Source organism: Dermacentor albipictus, chromosome 5, assembly GCF_038994185.2.
Source record: "Dermacentor albipictus isolate Rhodes 1998 colony chromosome 5, USDA_Dalb.pri_finalv2, whole genome shotgun sequence".
NCBI classification, from domain to species: Eukaryota; Metazoa; Arthropoda; class Arachnida; order Ixodida; family Ixodidae; genus Dermacentor; species Dermacentor albipictus.
In genome coordinates, this window is record NC_091825.1 from 141,762,176 (window position 1) to 141,776,442 (window position 14,267).

The window sequence follows — 14,267 nt, forward strand, 5'->3', positions numbered from 1 at the left end:
GGCTGTAAGTATCCACTACACCTCTCGTTATCCTTTAATTCATACAACACTTTAACACTGGAGAGAATCTGGTGCCATATTTGTTGCGAACATTCATAGTGCCGCAAGAAAAATGATCAATCCCAGAATTAAAGACTTACGCTTGGACCACGCAGCGGGCGCGTTCGTTATCGCCGAATGAGCACGGCGATCGGCGACAGCGTCCCGCGGTTTAAACGTCAGGTTCACATTCCCGTGCTCGGGCTTCACGGAGCATGCTCGCTATAAGTCCTGGCTACAGACTTGGCTTAATTACTCGCCCTGTGCCCTGCGATAAGCCGTAATGAGGGGCTTAACAACGGCCGCGCGCGCGTGTTTGTGTGTTACTTGCGTATTTTGTTCACCGCGTACTATCTCTAGTAAATTGGAGAATCTGCGTTTTCTTTCTTGCACGGCCGTTTCTTCAGCTGCGCCGCCTTCCTGCCGGACATGAAAACCATTCTCCAAACCCGATTACTTTACCCAGACCTCTCTGTTAACCTTTATTTTCGTTGTTCCTTCGAGTGGACTGCCAGCGTATCCTTCCACGCGGCTCCACGTGTTAGTGTTTTCGCCGAGAGCTCAGGGGTCTCAAAAGGGCGTCGAGCGATAATTGGCTTTGAGAACTCACTCGCGCAAAGGCGTTTTAATTTTTTATGTTTATTTATTTATTTATTGTGAACTAGACGAACAGTAAGCATGTGCATCACATAATCTTTCACATAATTACGAAATTTTAGACTACATGAAAACCCTAGCTTAAGATATTGTAAATATAGAGGAACCTCCGTGCAAAATTTTACGTTTGAAATAAGAGCACAATCGTCACGAGAACTTCGTAAACATAGCCGTTTGAGAGCGCAGCTATTAGGCGCCCGTTGCTACGGCGAGCGTCGGCGTCGGCGTAACCGAATGAACGAGCACTGCAGTGAAGGATTACTTATTTTTATTCATTTACAATACTGCCAGTCTCATATCGAGACCATAGCAGGTGGGCATATGATTGTACATACAATTCATGTTTTATGTACCGAATGGTAAGAACATGAAAACATGTAAATGAAATACATCAAACACGTTCAATGCATAATTTTACAACATTAATAATATGAATAACAAGAGCAACTTGCAGAAATAGTACGCTTCAGGTTACATGTACGTAAGGATTATTACAATGCTACAAAAACAAAAAAAAGAAACAAAGGAGGTAAATGTTCAGCTATAGTTAAGAAAATGGGAGTTTTGACGTTTATATATGCATAAGAACTATTCTTTTCTAACTACTTATTTCATCTTCTAACAACTTAACAAAATCAGACTGCGAACGTGGAGCGGCAGATGACAGACGCGAGGCACGAACGGGGGGGACCAAGGAGAGCGGCCCCTTCGGTGACGTGCGCGCGGGAAACTGACGTCATGCGGACCCCGCCCGACCGCTCGTTGCGTACTCGTTCTCAGCCGCACCGCTCGTTTCGTACTAGCATCTGCTCGAGTCAGCTCTCGCTCGCGCTTGTTCGGTTTTCTTGGTTTGGTCTCGTTTACGCTTGTTTCGATTGTCATGGTCTGCGATTGTTTTGTAATCTGATTGCATGCACAACACGAATTGTGCGGTACTTTCTGGAAGCCCTGCGGCGCCAGCTATTACGCTGAAATCTTCGATAAGTCATGTATAAAAGCCGACGTGCTTGACCCGCAGTGCAGATTTTCGACAACTGCTGACTCTGCTACATGTCTCTCTGATATTCCTTACTTCAGTATGCCGCGAAGTGAAAACACGTATAAAGCTGCTCTCAATTTTCGCTTTAGGGAGTATTGCAATCGTCGGTGACGTCTTTTTTTTTGCATTTTGCATTCGTAGAAATCCGGCCGCCGTTGCCGTGATTCAAACCCGCGCCCTCAGGCTTAGCAGCACGACGCCCCAGCCACCACCCCACCACGACGAGTTGTTCCCTGCTACTACAATGTACACATATGTGTTAGCGATTTATTTTTGCCAGTTCAGTCGAGTAGTGGCAAGAAACACGGACATTGTTGTGCAGAAAGGTTAAACTCGGTACTTTCAAAATGAGACTTAAGTTCACTCGTGACCCCAAAGTATTGCTACGCACGACCACCGTAATGAGGACCCTATTATGACTGACCGGATGCTCGACGCTCCGTGTTCCGTCAGCAACTGTGAAGGAGTCCTGCATTCGCCTTTCTTCGTATTGGCTGCAGCCAATAAATAGCTTGTGCATGTGGCTTGGGCCGGCAATTCGATTCTTTCCATGGTAGACCGTAGAAGCGCGACTGGACGAGGACGTGGAAAGAAACAGATACACAGACAAGCGCCGTGTCTGTGTATCTGTTTATTTCTACGTCCTCGTCCAGTCGCGCTTCTATACTCTACCATGGATTCTAACCAACTAGCCCGCTAACGTGTTTTAATCAATTCTTTCTATGTGAAAGAAAAGCGCGACACATAATGTATACACTAAATCAATAGTTGTAGTTGCTCTGTAATTGCGGGCCTCGCCAGAAGATTATCTTGAGTTCGTTTCGGCGGAATCTGCGACATCTTGGAATAAAGTTATGTAACTTTGTCTCCCTTAATGACAGTGCATCATAATTCGTCAGTGAAGGTTTTCTTCACGACCGCCAAGAAAACGTTAGCTTGTGGTTAACGTATACCTCCACCATGAACGTTATGCTAAGAAAAAAAGGATAATAAAAAATAACTAAGGTTGAAGTCTTTTTTTCCTTTTTTTCCTTTTTTTTCGAAAGTGCAACGTTTGCAGTAGAGGAGTGCCTCGCTTGTCACTGTGCCGTCCGTGGTGGCGCCACGTTAGGAGGTCTTCGCTCGCTGATTGATGGTTCCCTGATCGAGGAAAGATGATGCCACAGAAAGAACGCCTTTCGCCACCATCGACGCTACTTCGATCTGAGCCGGAAGACGCGCCAGTGTTACACTCCTGGATCCTTTCCAAAAGGCGACACGGAGCTCTTGGAGACAAAGGGGAAAAATGAATCGATTAAGACACGTCGCTGCGGTGAACGGGCAGCATCGAATGGTGCCAAGTGAGACTGCGCCGAGCGATTATTCGTTACATTTTCTGTAGCGGATTGTAGTCTGCCTATTGCTTCTGTATCAGTGTTTTGAATTATTGATTGATTGATTGATTGATTGATTGATTGATTGATTGATTGATTGATTGATTGATTGATTGATTGATTGATTGATTGATTGATTGATTGATTGATTGATTGATTGATTGATTGAATTACAAGAAGAAAAAGTAAAAGAAGAAGGCTTTCTTGTAGGATGACTGTAGTCCGAGTCGTCCCGCTTGAAGAAGTGAGGCTGAGCAGTAGCGTATTGGCGACGTGTGCCACCGACCCCTGGATGTCTGGACTTGGAGCACCAGGAGGATCAAGCAACGAAAGCAGTTGAACGATTGACTGATTGATTGATTGTTTGATTGCAGACATTTTCAACGAACGCTAAAAATTAGAATAGCCACAGTGCATTTGCCTGGTCCTTTGGGATGTTTAGAGCATGAAACTGACCTATATTATTTTTTTTGTCTTCATGCTGTTTTGCGCTTGAGTTTCTTCGGCTTCTTTTGCTTTTTTGTTCTCACTGTTTATTATTATTACTCTACCGCGTCTTCGAGATTCTCTGTGGACATTCAATCACTTACTTACACTTAAATGTTGCCGAATCTTGTAGAAAAACGCACAAATAGTTTTCGTCCTTCGAACTCCATTTCACTTTCACATGCCTGCTTTTGTATAAGGTTCAGTGTACATATTTAACCCGAAGTGTCACATGTACTACCCGTCTAAAAGGGTATGTCAGCCTCGGTTACCGCTTATTTGTTTTGCGGCGTTTGTCGTTACGCAACACTAAATTCGTGCTTGTTTCTTGAGCGAATAAGAGCGTTGGTTCTTCGAGCCACACTGGCGAGCTTTTGCCTTGATCGCTTTCCCTTCCTTCCCTCTGTTTTCGGGCCTCGTTGCCACGGTCTTTTAACTCGCCTGTCACCCCCCCCCCTCCCCCCCCCCATGTTCATACCAACTCTCCATTCTTTCTATTCCTCTGCTTCCTTCCCCCAGCGCAGGGTAGCCAGCCGGACTCTTGACTCCATGGTTAACATCCCTGCCTTCCTTTTATCTCTCTCTCTCTCTCTGTTCTTCATTCGACATCATCTTCCCCGATAGTCTTCGCACGAACGTCGCAAACACTGTAGACGAGGTCAGAGCCATGTAATCCGATCCGCACGGCTTGGTCTCCAAATTGAGTCGCAGGAGCGGCTACGGGCGCGCACGACGCCTCTCCGACTCTTCGATCCTCTCTGAAGCTTCCTCCTCGGACCACAGCTTCCCAGCGGCCTTTCCTCGTCGTTTATAACCGTTCTTTTTCGTTCCTATTTTGAGAAACACAAAGAACGAGATCGAATGGTGATGATGTCCGCTCGGTTTTATTTCGTGCTTCGTCAATCGCGCTGGCCGTCAATACAGCGAAGTGGGAGAGGGGGTGTGATGCTAGGGTGCTTGCAAAGCATCGACGATACGAGTGCAGCGCAGATTGTGGCCGGCCTAGAACCGGTCTTTTCCGACGCGTTGGAACAAACGTGAATCACCGCGGCATGGCAGCCTCATATTTTCTTTTTTTACCCCCCAAACACCTCAGCGCTTTACGACGAGCGCTGAGCGCTGCCCACTCGCGCGTTTACGATAGTCTCTCAGAGAGCAGACGTGCTTAATCATTTTCCCTCTGCATTCACGGTGCACAAGAAACAAAAGGAATTAAGAACAGAGCGAAACGCAAGGAAGGGAAAGACACGGCACACAGCCTCTTGCCTCTCTCTCTCTCTCTCTCATGACTGCGGGGTCATCGATGGAGCCAGAGCTGCTGCCATTTCTCCCATCGGACCCTTGTGCTGCAAAAGTGCCATAGGAGAGGCGTTTTATTCCTGGCAAGTCGGGCGTGCGCTGATTAGGCGTCTCGGAGACGGTGATGAGATGACTGTCTGGGGACGGCTTGCCGGTTGTGATTGATGGTGGCGCGTGCCACTTGCTTCCGCTTCTGAAACGCTTTGTTGTTCTTCTTGTTTCTCGTTGGTGGCGATGACGATGATGATGATTCAGGTTTTCCTGCTTACCTCTTCATCTACAGTCTGCGAAGAAGATACACAATGTTGGCACCCGTTTCGCATCTTTTTACGTGACAGCCGCTCATTTTCCGTAACAAACGGTTGTCGTAGCATCTATTGTTTTCCCGCTTCGTAGCCGGCACCTGCTGCCGCACACGTGGTCTCCTTCCAGGCACGTCAAGCGGTCATGGACCAAGCTGTTTGACTCAATGTTTCATGATCTGAAGCAACATTCATTTTTCATTAATGAAGGAACTCTAGCTTTTGAACCTCGTCTTCTAAAAATTAGCTCGGGGCTTTCCTAACACAATGATTTCTGCGTTCCTTGTGCATTTCATTGAAGAAATTGCGCTTGAGCTCATGATCACGTATGTGTTCGATTCACGTTTTCGGAGTGAAATAATGAACACACACGTCACATGCCGCGCCAGAAGTCACGCAGTTCAAGTTTTATTTCTATCTTATTTATGGCTTCGCGAATGTTGGACTGTTGCTACTTGCTTCTTGCAGAACTGTTGTTGATTTTTTTCAAGTACAAGATTTTATTCTCGCCCCATATGTAGCGGGGTTAAAGCACACTGCGTTTTATCCGAATCATTACAAGCAAGTACTTCTTTAGAAGCTTGGTTCTATTCGTCCGAGGACATCTTCGCTACTGTGGTTATTCGGAAAATGTTTTAGAAAAGAGGTAGCTCAAGGCGTGGATTGCTGTTAGCTGCTGCTCATAGTATTGCTGTTCGATTTTCTCTGAAAAATTCGCGTCATGTTTCTGAAGTCATTAAAGCTTGCTGCTGTTTGAGCCCACTTACCACGCAGAGTGCCTTGTTTGTTTCACAGCGGAATGGGCCCTTTCCCTTGTGCGTTTTGTAATCATTTTATTTTTGGTATAATTATTTGCCAGTAGGACTGCAATATTTATCTTGCAAAGGACTAAACCCGCCCTTGCCGACAGCAACCACCTACCTATGCCGGCGCTGTCTCGCCATTAAATATATCATGTGGTTTCTCTCTTCGGTAACATTCGAAATATATTACTAGAAATTTGGTAAGACTTTAGCTTTGTGCGTTTCCAAGCAGGTCGATAAGAAAACTTCAAATTCGCAATACATTAGCGAGAGCAGCAGCTCGTCGACGTACTCCGCGGAATCGCATGAGCGATGCCGCGCAAACTCGCGCTTGTATTCAGTCGTGGTTTTGGCGACTTTGTTGACTATGATACGCATTTCAATTAACTATATCATCATTGCTCTTCTTGAGGTGCTATTTCACTGCTGCTGTTCGACGATGTCCCGTGTGCTCAGCGGTAGCTAAATGACTGCAATGTGTGCCGACATCGTGCCATGCGGAGACGTACGAGATTTAAGCGTTAACCAGTCACGTGTGCTTATTATTGAGGTACAGAAGGGGCAGTGCGGCAATGGTAGAATAAGAAAATCGACTGGCAAACCGCATTAGACGGCAGAACGAAACGAAAACGTTACCTAATTACTACATCACAGATGCGGAAGGCATCGATCACAATACTTCTGCTCCTATCACAGCCTTCCTCCAAACTGGGGAGCCGTTGTGCCTCTCTCAGCGGCAGCTAGCCTGCCACTTTCTTTATTTCCCTCTCTATCTATTGTGTACATGTTCTCAACACTAACACTAACGATAACACAAGAAGAAAGTGGGCGGCGTCAAGTATTTTGACGGCTTTATAGTCTCAAACGGAAAAGCGGCGAAGAAAGGATGCGACAAATACAAGGCCTGGTCCGGCTACGTTGCCGAAACCAAGCGGCTGCAGCTGCTCCGCAGTGAAGTCTATCGGGACACCGCGCCAGACGCGCCAGCTTGGCGCAGACACCCTGTCGCACATGGGGTCGCTCACCACTGCTCACCCTCCCCGTGTTCACCGTCACACGAAGCTGTGATTTATAGCGGTGCGGGCGCAGGGTCCTTCGATCCCTCGAGTCGTTGGCAGTCATCGCCTTTGCCGCGGCGGCCAGGGCCAGCGCTGGCGAGCTTTCGCTGTAGGCCACGGCGGCGTAGCCGCTTTCGCAGGTGGCTCAAGACGAATAGTTTGCTTCCTCTAGAAGCAATTTGTCACGCGGAGCGCTGACGGGCTCGGCGGGGCTCGCGCACCCTCAAGTTTAGGTGGCTACGCAATTCTCGTTTATCGAAGCTTTACTTGCGCTTCTATCTAACGTTAAACTTGAGGAACCATGGAGCGGATGAAAAGAGCGGGAAGCTACACGTGCAGGAAACTGCAGATGTCTGCCCCGCCGTACTCGCCGGCGAATATCGTCGCATTATATCGATGCCCTCGCCTTTGAAGTCACTATAATGGCACGTCTTGTGACGTACGCTCTTGGTTCAGATAAGAAAAAAAGAAAAAAAGAAAGGAAAGCCAAATTGAAGCATCTTCCTGAAACTGTTCGCGAAAAAAAAGTATATATTCGGGGAGCGATAGACGAAGGCGGAGGAGGGGGAGCAGGAGGAGGAGGAGGAGGAAATAAAGAGAGAAGGCAGGGATGTTAACCATAAATGCGTCTAGTTTTCTACCCTACTCTGAAGACGTGAAAGAAGGAATAGAAAGATAGATAGAGGGAGAGAGAGGAAAGCCGCGGTGAGCTCACGCATGCCCGCGGAGGGCCTGAGTGAGTCAAAGGCGTTCACGTAGGCCAGTCGTCCTCAAGAAAGACAAAAGCGCCTTCACAACTTTGTGGGCCGACGAGCGATGGGGGACGGTCTTCAAGTAGCGCCTGCACAGACAATGGCCGATCGTCCAGCCATCGCAATGCGGTAGATAATGTTCGTCTTTCGGACTGAAATCGATGACAATGCCACAATAAATTTTCGATGTTCTTTTTCACGCCGCAGACGTTTCATGCTGAAGCAGGTGGAACCGGTGAGCCGGATAATGAAGAACAGAGAAACACTGCGGTTGTTCTGCATTGTTAAAATCATCAATGAATGGTTAATACGAGGTATGGGATGCGGATACGGCATGCGGAAACATTCTAGTTTCATGCTTTTGCTGGTGCAATGCAATATAGCTACATGTTTGTGTGTTTGTTTGTTTGTTTGTTTGTTTGTTTGTTTGTTTGTTTGTTTGTTTGTTTGTTGTTTGCGTATGTGCATCTGCCTGTCGGTCTGTCTGTGCGTGTGCATGTGTGTGCGTGTGCACTTTACCGTGAAAACTGAAATGAGACGCCCTCAATCACACGCATGCATACGTGCACACACGCACACAGAACGCAAACGTACTGAAGCACACACACACGAACACACAAACACATGCACATACAGACACACAAATACATACACAAACGCAAACACATCCCATACACGCGCAGATACATACGTACACTTACGCACACATGCGTGTGCAGGAAAAGCTCGAGGAAAACAGTAGAGAATCCGCAGACGTCCACAACCTCACTCGATCCTACGCTTGGCCGGCCTGCGAGCGAGGAGGGAGCTGCTTACAACCACGCTATCGTGCGCGACAGCCGCCCTCCTGTTTAGCACACTCCGCTGGTCATTGCTCGTCACGACAGGCGGCAAAACAAGCGAGCGTCAGCAGGGGGACCCCGGCAACAACGGTGTTTGTCAATCCGGTCACGTTACATCGAGAGAAAAGGCTCGGAGAGCCGCGACATACCGTGGTACTGCGGTCGAGTGAACGCTAGCGTGTTCCACGTTGCTCGCGAGGGCGTGCTGTGGGATGTGCTTAGAGAACCTCGAATAACAATTAAACACGAAAGGAAAGAAAGAATTCAGGCATTCTAAACTCCGGATTACGGACGTCGGGCGGAAATATTAATTTTGGCTCATAAGCAACGCAAGAAGAAAGTATCACGTAATTATAACTGCTGCTCCACTTCCCTGTACCTTCATTTCTAAAATATAAAACAACCTTGTTTTTTTTTCTTGTGGTCTAATTTCATGTAACTAGATTCTGAAATTGATATTAGCGATTCATTTCGCATTGCCTTTCCGTAGCCTTCCCATAGCCTTTCAGTCCGTGTGCGTGCGCGTGCGTGTGTGCATGCGTGCGTGCGTGCGTGCGTGTGTGTGTGTGTGTGTCTATGTGTGTGCGCGTGTGCGTGCGTGCATGCGTGTGTGTGCGTGTGTGCGTGTGTGTGTGCGTGTGTATGTGCGTGTGTGTGTATGTGTGTGTTCCGCACAAAAAGAAAACTAATAATATTGAAAGCTAAATACTGCAGAGATATATCATTCGGCGCAGTGCACAACTGGGACATACCAGACCTTCACAGGCATGGCTAACGAACCGAGATAAAATCTTCGAGGCAAGCAGTACGGAATCTCTGGTCGCAGCCTAAAGTTGAGAGTACGTTTATCGTTATTGGCTGTCGTTATTAACTACGCAAAATAGTTATCGTTCTTTTTTGCCGTCTACGATTTATCCGCGTGGAGGTCGCCGCATTAGAAGATTTCTTTTCGAATTATCGTAGCAGAAATTCTATTTAGTATTTTCAATGAAAAAATATATAATTTTTTGCCTTAATGCACTGTATAATTTGTTATTTTTTTTGTTTAAGACATATAACAGAAATTTTCCTATAAGGCCACGACTAATTTCATATGGGAAGTGTAACTATAGATAAATTTTATGCATCTAATGATGCGGCATTCTGCTGAATTTCTTATTCAGACGCTAAGAACTTCATTGTAAACGCCGTAACTTTTAGATTTATTTTTGGGCACGTGCTTTTTCGCTGACAGTGCAACATACTTACCTGATGAAAAATTGTGCGATCATAATGAACGTCAGCAAATCTGTATGTAAGGCACAAATATATCAAACTCTAGCCAAGATTCCATGCTTTCCAACAGTATGCATTGTTATCGAAGAAGTCAGGTGCGGTGAGTTGTTTCTACATACTTGTGAAACCAATAAGCTTACGTTGGGACCTCTCCAGCGGCTTCTCGTATATGTCGCTGTGGCTGTGAATAATAACGCTTCCGTTAAGTAACGGCATGTATCCTTGCTGCGTATGTTCACGATGGCTTATCACTTCGAGTGTAAAACAATGACAGCTCAATATATATAGGTATAAATTACGATATAAATATGAATAAAGAGAAGCTTCAGTCAAGCGATTATCAAATGGTATAGAAGATCATAAAGGCGCTTTGTCATCGCTGTATTGTTCAACCTCCAAGTCGCACTGAACGTTTACTGAACGTTTACTAGTTCCCCTGACTTCACTCGTGCGGACGACAATTCCATTACTGGTCTATTGCTGATAATTTCGGCACATTTTGCTCTCTATCAGACAGGCTGGATATAAACTGTCTTGTTAATTACTTTGATGATCTTGCCATGTCATGTATCCAAAGATTTGTGTCCGTTAAAACTAAGAAAAGTAATGCTAACCTTCCCTGTACGACTCGCGACATCCTGAATTTATCTCGTCGTGTCCGTAGGCTTAGGCGTTCTAAACGAACCAGCGATCCCATAGCCCTGGACAGGTTTCATAAGGAAAAAAAATTACCTTTTTCGCATTCAACTGCCTGATCTGTTAAGAACTAATTCTCGTAAATGTTGATCTTCTATGATACCACGCGAAGCTTCACGCACTTCATACAAAATTTATGATGACGTCGTCAGTGATCTGTCAGTAATATCGGATGCTTGTTTCAGTGTTTTCAGTCAGTATTTGTATCCGACAACAACTTCATTCCTTCTCCTACCAATATATATTGTTCTGAAGCAATCAGTGACATTCACATTAACAATGAATGCATTCTTAATCTTCTGTAAAACTTGGATACTAAGAAATGCACCGTTCCGCACGGGATACACAGTGCATTTTTGATCCGCTGTTCCTTGTGGTCATCAAGATATCTGACGCTCGTATTCAACAAATCTTTATCATCTGCCACAGTTCCTTCCTCATGGAAGTTAGCTAAAGTGCTTCCTCTCTATAAATCCGGTGATAAACAGTTTTTGTTGAACTAGAGACCGATTTCAGTAACATCACAGTCATCCAAATCTTAGAGCGGAAAATTCATAAACACATAGTGCTTTTACAGGAATCACATAATCTGCTATCGAACATGCAGCATGAGTTTAGGCGCGGTTTTAGTACGACAACGCAGTTGAGTTTACGCCTACCATTTTCCTTGCCCTTGATGTTGGCAACCAGGTTGACACTATCTTTATAGGCTCCGTCAATTCCGTCACAGCACCGTCAATTCTTCCGTTAGATTGTCAAAAAACAGCTATGCTAGTCTCGCGCAAGAGCCATCAATGAGATGACTTCACAACTTAAACTTGATGCCCTACTTCGCATGCACTAATATCTTTAAGCTTTTTCCCTCGTTCCATAGAAGAATGGAATACTTTACCTGGGTCTGTTCGCTCATGCCCATGCTGAAGTTTTGTATCTGTCATCCAAGATGTATGGTCTTAGCACATCACCCTCATCGTTGTATCGTATTTTGCTCTCCATAATTTTCCTCTGTTAGCCCACTCCTGATATAGCGCTTATTACGCAGCAGTATGTAAAAAAGAAAAAAAAATACAATGCATAGAGGTGTCTTATTGCCATCCTATGCAGCCTCTACGAAGTGTGTCACCAGGACGAAAGCGGCGTATGATGCTTGTCGAAGGAATAATTTCGATGACAGGTGTGTGTACGGTGCAGTGTGACACTTATCTGAATACTCGGCGAAGCCATAGCAACACAAGTAAGACAAGACGGAAAGCACAAACGACCGGACACCAGGGTTCCTATGGAAGATCTGAAGAAAGGTACAACAAAATGCGCATGCACACATATTCGTCGCGACAAAGAAAAAGAACTGTCTAGCTTCCAAATGGGCAAGGCCGCAGGCAATAGGCAAATAACTTTGCGAAAGTTGCTAACAATTTCCGCGCCCGAGTGCCGCTATCAAATGTGGTAGGGTCTCTCCATAACCGGTTTAGGGATAATATAAACATTCGGTTCGAACGTAGAGTTATTAAGTTTTACTCATATGGCTTTAGGGTTATGTGCAACTGAGACCAATTACTAATTGAAATACGCGCTGGTAGTAGTGCTGACTTCCGACCACGCACGGTAGCTTTTCGAAGCTATAAGGCAGGCGTAAGAGAAGAAGTTGTAAGCTGACTGCATCGTCTTGCTTTGTTGTATTATTTTTGTTTAAGGAGGTTTCTGTGGGTGGAGGTGGTGCCGGTTGAATGTCTTCTCTTACACGTAACGTGCTTGCGGTGTGCGATTCATACTCATGATTAACTTTTGCCGAAAACCGAAAAAGAAGCATCGATGCTCGACAGGATGGGCGCGATATATAGCCGGTTTGCTTTTGCACCAGGCTTCACGAAACTTGTTTTACAGGTTACGAATAATGGGATATGTGTAAAAAATCTCACCCGTTTAGGCTCTTTGCACAGACCATTTTAAACATGCGCTCGAAATACTCAATGGGGACAGATACTTGGCCTCACCAGCGGATGCACGAGAGACAGTTGCGGCCAGTACACCATACATAATTAACTAATTATGGGGTTTTACGTGCCAAAACCACTTTCTGATTATGAGGCACGCCGTAATGGATGGCTCCGGAAATTTCGACCACCTGGGGTTCTTTAACGTGCACCTAAATCTAAGTACGCGGGTGCTTTCGCATTTCGCCCCCATTGAAATGCGGCCGCCGTGGCCGGGATTCGATCCCGTGACCTAGTGCTCAGCAGCCCAACACCATAGCCACTGAGCAACCACGACGGATAAACCATACATGAATGTCGTGGTATAACGCATTTTTGAAGCCACGTACTGCTCGCTGCCGGTTGTCAAGCCTGATGTCCTGGAAAGCGGCTTTTCTTTCTCATTCTTTTTTTCGGACAAATCAAGATACAATAAAGCACTTATGATATTCAAATTGTTAAATTAACAAATAGTAATTAACAAATAGTAAGTAAGTAGAGTAAACCGCGTGATTGCTCAGCATATCACGTAAACTACATTTTGACAAACGTTCCTCTTCGTTTTTTTTTCTTTCCTCATAGCACACGCGGTCCCTGATTGATTCACTCTTTCATTTGAGCAAGACATGTCTTAGACACTGATATCTTCTTTTTTTTCCTGACGATTTCTTTCTGTTCGCAAACGACGCGTTTCCTTCCTACTTTCGCAAACACGCACGCGCTACAGTTGTCCCCATTTTAGACTCGCTTTCGGGTATAACAAGGCTCTCTACCGGGAACCTTCTGCCAGACGTACCAACCGTTTCTCCTCTACCAAAACCACCTGCTGTCGAAATCGCGCAGACATGTCCCATTCCCCTCGAAGCTGTCTGCCCGCCCTTGCGGTCTTCGGAGATAAAACGCGACATTTTCAAGAGGCCGCTGCTTCGAGGTAATCTCCTTAATGGTACGTCGACCCCTTCCACCGAGTGATGCATGGGCCGGTCGGAACGTCCCTCTGGAATATGGCCACGCACCGCAACTCGTCTCGGACACTGTAGAGGGAAGGAAAGTATGCAGAAAAGAAAGGAAAGGAACGATACGTAGGAACAGCGTTGAAACGACGTTGCAAGGTAACGGCCGCTTCGAAATGCGGAACGACCTCAATGCGGTCCTTCACAAGCGACAGTGCGCCTTAGACGATCCGAGATTTGTCTCCATCGTGTGTCCTCAAGCAAAATATCCTCGCAAAGGTCGCCTTATGCAATCTGCGTCGATATCTTAGTGTCACGCAATGGCATGGGCGTAGGATTTGCCGTAAGGCAGATATGATAGCCCAGTCCGGGGATAACTTATTCAAATACGTTCCTCTATTTTCTCTTGTTTGTGTGTGTGCTTTGCTTTAAAGCGCCTTGTGAAGGCCACTGCGCTCCTTGCGTATTACTCTAAGAAAACAAAATGAACTGAGGACGCAACATTTCTCTCATTGTCGCAGCCGACGTTAAGGATCGTAAAGTGATAGTGACCTTTCTTTTCTGTCGCTTCGCCAAGTTTGTTGGGACCAGCTTTGTACTGACTGACCGTACGGCTGAATGGCGTTTTATAAGTCCGTGTCTGTAGGCAAAGCCACAAGGAAAGCCGATATGTTCGATCAGACGACCGTCTCTTCCGTAGAGCGTTGGCAAATGTCCCCA